Below are 8,855 nucleotides of genomic sequence, written 5' to 3'. Positions count from 1 at the left end.
GCGAGGGGCCAAGCCTCGCGGGGCGGACGACGCAAGGCCTCCTCAGGAGCGTCCTTGCCAGGCAGGCTCGCGAGGAGGTGGAGAGATCAAGGCAAGGGGTACCTCGCGAGGTTCCGGTGATGCAAGCCATGACGACCAAGGCCAGGTTGGCGCCAGCGCGCGCAGTGTCCTCGTTTCCCCTTTGGTGCTAAGGGGGCAATCGCAGGTGCGGAGTACCGAGGCATCAGGCAAAGGTTTCCATATCGGTGCAACAAGACCAAGGCCAGTAGGATGGTAGGACGGAGGTCATCATGGAGCCCAAGACGGCGTCACCAGCAGCGCCTTTGACAGGCGAAGCCCACCTTTATTCTGGATAGCTTTTACTAGTTGTCCCCTTTCGAATTGGCCGTTGTTGGATCCCTTCCCGCTCAATATTTGGGGAGAGGACCAAGGCCTCTATAAATAGGAGTAGCCACCATAGTATAAAGGGACAGATCATTCAGATCATCCTCATCGGCACAAGTTCGCCAAGCACAAGAACACCTCTCCTCAGGAGGCTGTTCTTCCCTTGTACTGTTCATCATCATCCCAAGAGGCAATCCACCACCACCACACACGAGAGTAGGGTATTACACCACAACTATGGCCCGAACCTATATAAATCTTGTGTCTCTTGTGTTCTGAGTTCATCGAGCTAGCTTAGAGATCGCGGCGAGGCTGAGAGTGAGATTCAGTAGGGGGAAATCTTCGTGCGCACCCCAGTGTTCGAACCTCAAGGATTTTGAAGGAACCCTATATCCGACAGTTTTCAGACTCCATTCTCATCCCTTTACTTTCTTGCAACTAGCATGGTTTACTATTTTTGTTGCTTATAATATTGCCTTGCTTGCTTGAAATGTGTTGGAAATGCTTAAAAATTGTGCTAATCTACCACCTCAACTTGAAGAATTTAAAAACTGCTACTTTTTCTTCTTGAATGTCTAATCACCCCCCTCTAGACACCTCTTCTCGATCCTTTCAGTACTTGCCTTTCGAGGGTGGGTGCCCCGCCTTCACTCGCGAGCTGCGACAAGTCCGCTGGCCATCTACTCATACGTTCAAGCCAGAAATACAAGAGAAGTATGATGGAAGATTGAACCCAGCAGAGTTTTTGAGCATCTATGCTATCGTTGTTCAAGCTGCCAGGAAAAGAGATGAGAAGGTGTTCGCAAACTACTTCCCTCTGGCACTCAAGCTAAATGTGAGGTCTTAGCTGATGCACCTGCCAGAGAACTCCATCTCGACCTGGGCTGACCTGTTCGATGAGTTTGTTGGCGCCTTCACGGGTGGCCATCAAGAACCTGGCTGGCCCAGCGACTTGCAGCTCCTCCTGCAAAAGGAAGGAGAAAGTTTACGGAAGTACATGCAGAGGTTCAGTCGAGTGCATAGGAACATTCCAGACATTCACCCGGCAGTTGTGATAGCTGTATTCCAGTACAATGTACGCAACCGCAGGATACGTTCCAAAATGAATGTGCGGCTACCCAAGACTATGAATGAGCTGCACACTCTAGTGGATAAGTGTGCCCGCGTAGAGGAGGGGAGGCGTCTCCCCAGTGAAGATGATGGCGTCGATGTTGACTGAGATGATGACGACGACACTACCAACCAGAAGAAGAAAAACAAGAAGGGCAACAAGAAGCGCAAGGATAAGGCCGGGATGACCGTTGTCAGTGCACCAAACCCCGGGTCTATTGTCGATACCATGCACAGGCCTAAAAGAGCCAAACAAGGCCAAGCACTAGAGATTAGCTCTTCGAGAAATGAGAGTGCAGATCAAGAGGAACAAGTCAAGCCAAACTAAGCAAGACACTACTTAGAGAAAACCTCCCGTGCCGGGCAGGCGTGCCTGACGAGGTTGAGTTGGCCCCAAGAGTAAGCATCAAGACCGTCCCTGCAGGCCTGCCGGGAAAAACAAAGGCAAACCACCCCGCCAAGGCTTGATAACTCACAAGTGTAGGGGATCGCAACAGCTTTCGAGGGTAGAGTATTCAACCCAAATTTATTGATTCGACACAAGGGGAGCCAAAGAATATTCTTAAGTATTAGCAGTTGAGTTGTCAATTAAACCACACCTGGATAACTTAGTATCTGCAGCAAAGTATTTAGTAGCAAAGTAGTATGATGGTAATGGTAACAGCGGCAAAAGTAAAGATAATAGTTTTGTAGTAGTTGTAACTGTAGCAACAAAAAGTAAATAAGCGAAGCACAATGTGTGAAAAGCTCATAGGCATTGGATCAGTGATGGATAATTATGTCGGATGTGATTCCTCATGTAATAGCTATAACATAGGGTGACACAGAACTAGCTCCAGTTCATCAATGTAATGTAGGCATGTATTCCGAATATAGTCATACGTGCTTATGGAAAAAAACTTGCATGCCATCTTTTGTCCTACCCTCCCGTGGCAGCGGGGTCCTAGTGGAAACTAAGGGATATTACGGCCTCCTTTTAATAGAGAACCGAAACAAAGCATTAGCACATAGTGAATACATGAACTCCTCAAACTATTGTCATCACCAGAAGTATCCCGATTATTGTCACTTCGGGGTTGTCGGATCATAACACATAATAGGTGACTATAGACTTGCAAGATAGGATCGAGAACTCACATATATTCATGAAAACATAATAGGTTCATATCTGAAATCATGGCACTCGGGCCCTAGTGACAAGCATTAAGCATAGCAAAGTCATAGCAACATCAATCTCAGAACATAGTGGATAATAGGGATCAAACCCTAACAAAACTAACTTGATTACATGGTAAATCTCATCCAACCCATCACCGTCCAGGAAGCCTACGATGGAATTACTCACCCACGGCGGTGAGCATCATGAAATTGGTGATTGAGGATGGTTGATGATGAAGACGGCGACGAATCCCCCTCTCCGGAGCCCCGAACGGACTCCAAATCAGCCCTCCGGAGAGAGATTAGGGCTTGGCGGCGGCTCTGTATCGTAAAACGCGATGAAACTTTCTCTTTGATTTTTTTCTCCGCGAAACGGAATATATGGCATTGGAGTTAAGGTCGGTGGAGCATCAGGGGGCCCACGAGACAGGGGGCGCGCCCAGGGGGGAGGGCGCGCCCCCCACCCTCGTGGACAGGGTGTGGGCCCCCTGGCCTTGATTCTTTCGCCAGTATTTTTTATATTTTCCAAAAGTTATCTCCGTGGATTTTCAGGTCATTCGGAGAACTTTTATTTTCTGCACAATAAACAACACCATGGCAGTTCTGCTGAAAACAGCGTCAGTCCGGGTTAGTTTCATTCAAATCATGCAAGTTAGAGTCCAAAACAAGGGCAAAAGTGTTTGGAAAAGTAGATACGTTGGAGACGTATCAAATCCCCCAAGCTTAAACCTTTGCTTGTCCTCAAGCAATTCAGTTGATAAACTGAAAGTGATAAAGAAAAACTTTTACAAACTCTATTTGCTCTTGTTGTTGTAAATATGTAAAGCCAACATTCAAGTTATCACCAAAGATTATGAACTAACCATACTCACAATAACACTTAGGTCTCTCATTTACTCATATCAATGGCATAATCAGCTAGCGAGCGATAATAATAAAACTCGGATGACAATACTTTCTCAAAACAATCATAATATGATATAACAAGATGGTATCTCGCTAGCCCTTTCTGAGACCGCAAAACATAAATGCAAAGCACCTTTAAAGATCAAGGACTGACTAAACATTGTAATTCATGGTAAAAGAGATCCAGTCAAGTCATACCCAATATAAACCAATAATAATGAATGCAAATGACACTGTGCTCTCCAGTGGGTGCTTTTTAATAAGAAGGTGATGACTCAACATAAAAGTAAATAGATAGGCCCTTCGTAGAGGGAAGCAGGGATTTGTAGAGGTGCCAGAGATCAATTTTAAAATAGAGAGGAATAACATTTTGAGCGGCATACTTTCACTGTCAATGCAACAACTATGACATGGCGATATCTTCCATGCTTCATACATTATAGGTGGTTCCCAAACAGAATGGTAAAAGTTTATACTCCCCCATCACCAAGAAGCATCAATCCATGGCTTGCTCGAAACAACGAGTGCCTCCAACTAACAATAGCCCTGGGGGAGTTTTGTTTAATTATTTTGATCTGCTTTGATGTTTTGGATCACGGGACTGGGCATCCCGGTTACCGACCATTTTCTCGTGAATGAGGAGTGGAGTCCACTCCTCTTGAGAATAACCCACCTATCATGGAAGATACAGACAACCCTAGTTGAAACATAAGCAGCTCGAGCATACAAAACAGAATTTCATTTGAAGGTTTGGAGTTTGGGACATACAAATTTACTTGGAATGGCAGGTAGATACTGCATATAGGAAGGTATGGTGGACTCATATGGAACAACTTTGGGGTTCATGGAGTTTGGATGCACAAGCCGTATTCCCGCTTAGTATAGGTGAAGGCTAGCAAAAGACTGGGAAGCGACCAACTGAGAGAGCGACAACAGTCATGAACATGCATTAAAATTAATTTACACCGAGTAAAAGCATGAGTAGGATATAATCCACCATGAACATAAATATCGTGAAGGCTATGTTGATTTGTTTCAACTACATGCGTGAACATGTGCCAAGTCGAGTCACTCGATTCATTCAAAGGAGGATACCATCCCATCAAACCACATCATAATCATTTTAATAGCATGTTGGCACGCAAGGCAAACCATTATAGCTCATAGCTAATTAAGCATGGCACAAGCAACTATAATCTCTAAATGTCATTGCAAATATGTTTACTTCATAATAGGATGAATCAGGAACAATGAACTCATCATATTTCAAAAAACAAGAGAGGTCGAGTTCATACCAGCTTTTCTCATCTCAATCAGTCCATCATATATCATCATTATTGCCTTTCACTTGCACGACCGAACGGTGTGAATAATAATAGTGCACGTGCATTGGACTAAGCTGGAATCTGCAAGCATTCAACTCAAGAGAGAAGAAAAATTAATATGGGCTCTAAGTTAAATAAACAATCATGCATATGAGAGCCACTAAACATTTTCAATATGGTCTTCTACTCTCGACCCCCAAAGGAAAGAAAAGAAATAAAACTATTTACACGGGAAAGCTCCCAACAAGCAAGAAGAAGAACGAGAAATCTTTTTGGGTTTTCATTTTAATTTCTACTAGAAGCATGGAAATTAAACTAACTAATTTTTTGGGGTTTTTTCTTAAGGTTTATCAAACACACAAGAAGAAAGCTAGAAAAAGAAAATTAAACTAGAATGGATAATACAATGAAAGAGTATAAGCACCGACAACTAGAATAGTGTGTGAACATGAATGTAAAGTCGGTGAGAAGTACGTACTCACCCTAGCTTAGGCTTTTGGCCTAAGTTGGTCTGTTGCCAAGGATAGCCTGGCTGATATCCGTAGTTATAACTAGGGTCATACTGAGATGCAGCAGCGAATGCATCCTGAGCTGCGGCATGTTGGCGAGCCACCTTCGCTCTCCCTTCGTGTTCAGCTGCCTCCTCCCTCGTAACAACGTATCTTCGTTTTGCCTGGTAATCAAAAAGGAAAGGAGCAGGGAGAGTAACATGGACAGAGCTACGTCTGTCAAAGATTAGTCGATACTGGAGGAATTGTTCATTCCTTAAAAGGAAATGATGTTTGACCATCGCGTCATAATCTAAATAAGCAGGAATCAACTCCATATCCCCCTCTTGTGGGGCTATACCAAGATGATTAGCAACACAGGTAGCATAAATCCCTCCAAATAAATCTCCATACATACCATTATTATGCAACCTACGTGCAACTATTGCCCCCAAGTTGTAATCTTTATTACCTAGCACAACACTCTTGATGACACAAAGATCAGGGACACACATGTGACATGCTTCATCTTTACTGTTAATGCATCTACCAATTAAGAGAGCAAAATAATGTATTGCAGGAAAATGAATGCTCCCTATGTGTAACGACCCGGATTCGATGCGCCAGGTGTATTCCAGTTATTCGCCGTAATTTCCATGTCATTTGCTTGCGTGTTGCATTTTATCATGTCATCATGTGCATCTCATTTTGCATACGTGTTCGTCTCATGCATCCGAGCATTTTCCCCGTTGTCCGTTTTGCAATCCGGCACTCCTATGTCATCCGGCATCCCCTTCTTGTCTCTTTTCGTGAGCGGGTGTTAAACATTCTCGGAATGGACCGAGGTTTGCCAAGCGGCCTTGTTACACCACGGGTAGACCGCCTGTCATGTTTCGTGCCATTTAGAGGTCGTTTGATACTCCAACGGTTAACCGTTGAACCGCAAAGGCCTCTTTTGTGTTGCAGCCCAACACCCCTTCAATGTGGCCCAATAACCCATCCAAACCCCCTCCATGCTCTCAGTCGTTCGATCACGATCGCGTGGCCGAAAACCGCTCCTCATTTGGACTCTCCTAGCTCTTCCTACCTATAAGTATGTGCCCCTCCCTGAAATTTTGCGGATGAACCCTAGCGTCTCCCTCCTTGCGCCACCGAACAAATCCTCCCGCGCCGGACATGTCTGCCGGCCACGTCGCCCCAGCCAATCGTGGAGCACCACGTTGCCTTCACCGCCGCCCGAGCCAACCGCGGGGCGCCACATCACCCGGCGCCCGCGCCCATATCGCCGCCTCCCCGCTTGCCCGCCGAGGCCCAGGGCGGGCCCTCCCCGGCCCGCGGCCCGAGCCGCCATCCGCGCCCTTCGCGCCCAGGGTCGCGCCTCCGACGCGCCGCCCGCTGGAAGTTCGCCGCCGCCCCTCCTCCACCGCCGCCTTCAACCCCGCCGCCTCCTCGCCGGCGTGGCCCTGCCACCGCGAGCCCCGCGCCTCGCCCGACCCCGCCGCCCTGCTCGCCGGCCTCCGCCCCCGCGTGCCTGCGCCGCCACCCCAGTGCTGCCCCGCTGCCAACCATCGCCGGAGACAGCCGGATCTGCCCGCCCTGGCGAGATCCACACCTCCCGAGGCCACCTCGCCGGCGTCCTTCCTCCGGCGACCTCCGTCTCCGCCCTCCACTGCCATCCCACGCCCGGATCTGGCGCCCCCCCTCACCGGAGAGCTCTACCGTGCTCCGGTCGCCATCTTCCTCAACTCCGGCCACCGGAGCCGCAGATCCAGCGAGATCCGCCGCCGCATCGTTTTCCGTGCAACCCGAGGTTGACTTCCAAAATCTGCAAGGTCCCTGAGATTTTCAACTTTCCGATGCTATGTTTGACCTGCCATAACTCTCTGCATACTGCTCCGTTTCATGTGCATGATATATCAAAATGTTCATTGTGAGATGCTCTTCATTTCATTCCATTGTGCCATGCTTGTTTGAGTCCATCTGGATGCCCAAATTATTGTTGCAAGAGTGCTATATGATGTTAACTGTTGTTTGTTATCAGTACTTGCTGTTTTGTGTTTTTCATAGCATTTTGTGTGTGCATCTTTTGAGTTAGATGTCTACATGTGTTTTGAGCTACATCATGCCATATTTATAGTGGTGAAATCCATGTATTTTTGTGAGTCTTGTAGTGAGTGTATCGAGCTCGTGAAGTAGGGTACTTGCTGTTGCTATTTTGCTAGGCTGAATCTGCTATATCCTGATGCTATGTAAACCTGCTCCTACAAGTCATTCTATGCATAATCTGGAGATGTTCACTAAGGATGTTTTGTTATAAATGTCATGCTCTATCCATTAATGCCCCTGGTTGCATTTATAGCCTGCTGTAACTTGTGGTTATCTTGATCCAAACTTGCTAAATAATGTTGTTGTCAGACTGTTAACATTAAGTTCAAGGTTGCCATGATTGTTGTTAGTGATCCAAGCATGCTATGAACTTGATCTTGCTATGTTTAGCTTCATAAATACGACATCTTACTGTCGGTCACCTTGCCATGCCATGTATTGCTCTCTGGTGAGTGATACAAGCTCACCAACATGCTTACTTATTGTTGTTCCTGCCATGTCTGAAACTATCATATCATTTGCCATGTTTGCATGGATGCTACCATCTTTTCTGTTGATCTTTGGAATAAGTTTAGTAAGGGAGTTTTGTTCTTTATCTTAAGTATTAGCATTCCATGCCTTTGTTTGCCATGTTAAGTTCCTGTAACATGTTGTTTGATAGCTCTAAACATTACAACCTGATGTTATTTCTGTCAAGTCTGAAACTGTTATTATTTGCAATCTTGCCATGTCCTTTTGAGCATGTTCTAGTGTTTTCTGGAGATAGCTCAGTGTTCATGTTTTGTCATGCTTTACCTGTACTTCATGTCCATGCCTTTTGTTTTCCCATTGAGTTGCTGTAGCATATTGAATTGATGCTTGCAAGATGCCTAGTTGCTGTTTTGGACAGCTTGTCCTTTAAACTTGTATAGTGTATGTGTTGAACCGTTGCTCCGTTTTGAGTGTGCTCTATATGAAGCTTGCTTGATTTTGCATGAAGTTTCATATTATCATGTTGCATCCATGTTTTGAGAGTGTTTTCTTGATGTTTGTATGCATTTTGCATCAATGCCATGTTTAACTTGTTTTGCTCATATCTTCTAGGTTGTAGCTCCGAATTAAATGAACTTTATATGTAACTTGACTAGAATCTCGTGTAGATCATCTTGGTGCATCTTAACTTGCTGTTTAAAAACTTGAACATAAGGTTTATTCAGTTCTGGACCAATTTCTAAATTTGCATATGAGGACTTACCGGATTTGTTATATGCTGTTTCCAGCCTGATTTAACCTTGCTTTGATGTGTTGTTCTTGTATGCATCATCTCTTGCCATGAGTAGTTTCATGTAGTCTTGCCTTGCATCATACTTGGTTGAGCATCATGTCATGTATATGTGTG

The sequence above is a fragment of the Triticum aestivum genome, chromosome 3B (genome assembly GCF_018294505.1).
Source record: "Triticum aestivum cultivar Chinese Spring chromosome 3B, IWGSC CS RefSeq v2.1, whole genome shotgun sequence".
Classification (NCBI taxonomy): domain Eukaryota; kingdom Viridiplantae; phylum Streptophyta; class Magnoliopsida; order Poales; family Poaceae; genus Triticum; species Triticum aestivum.
This window is presented reverse-complemented; position numbering follows the sequence as displayed.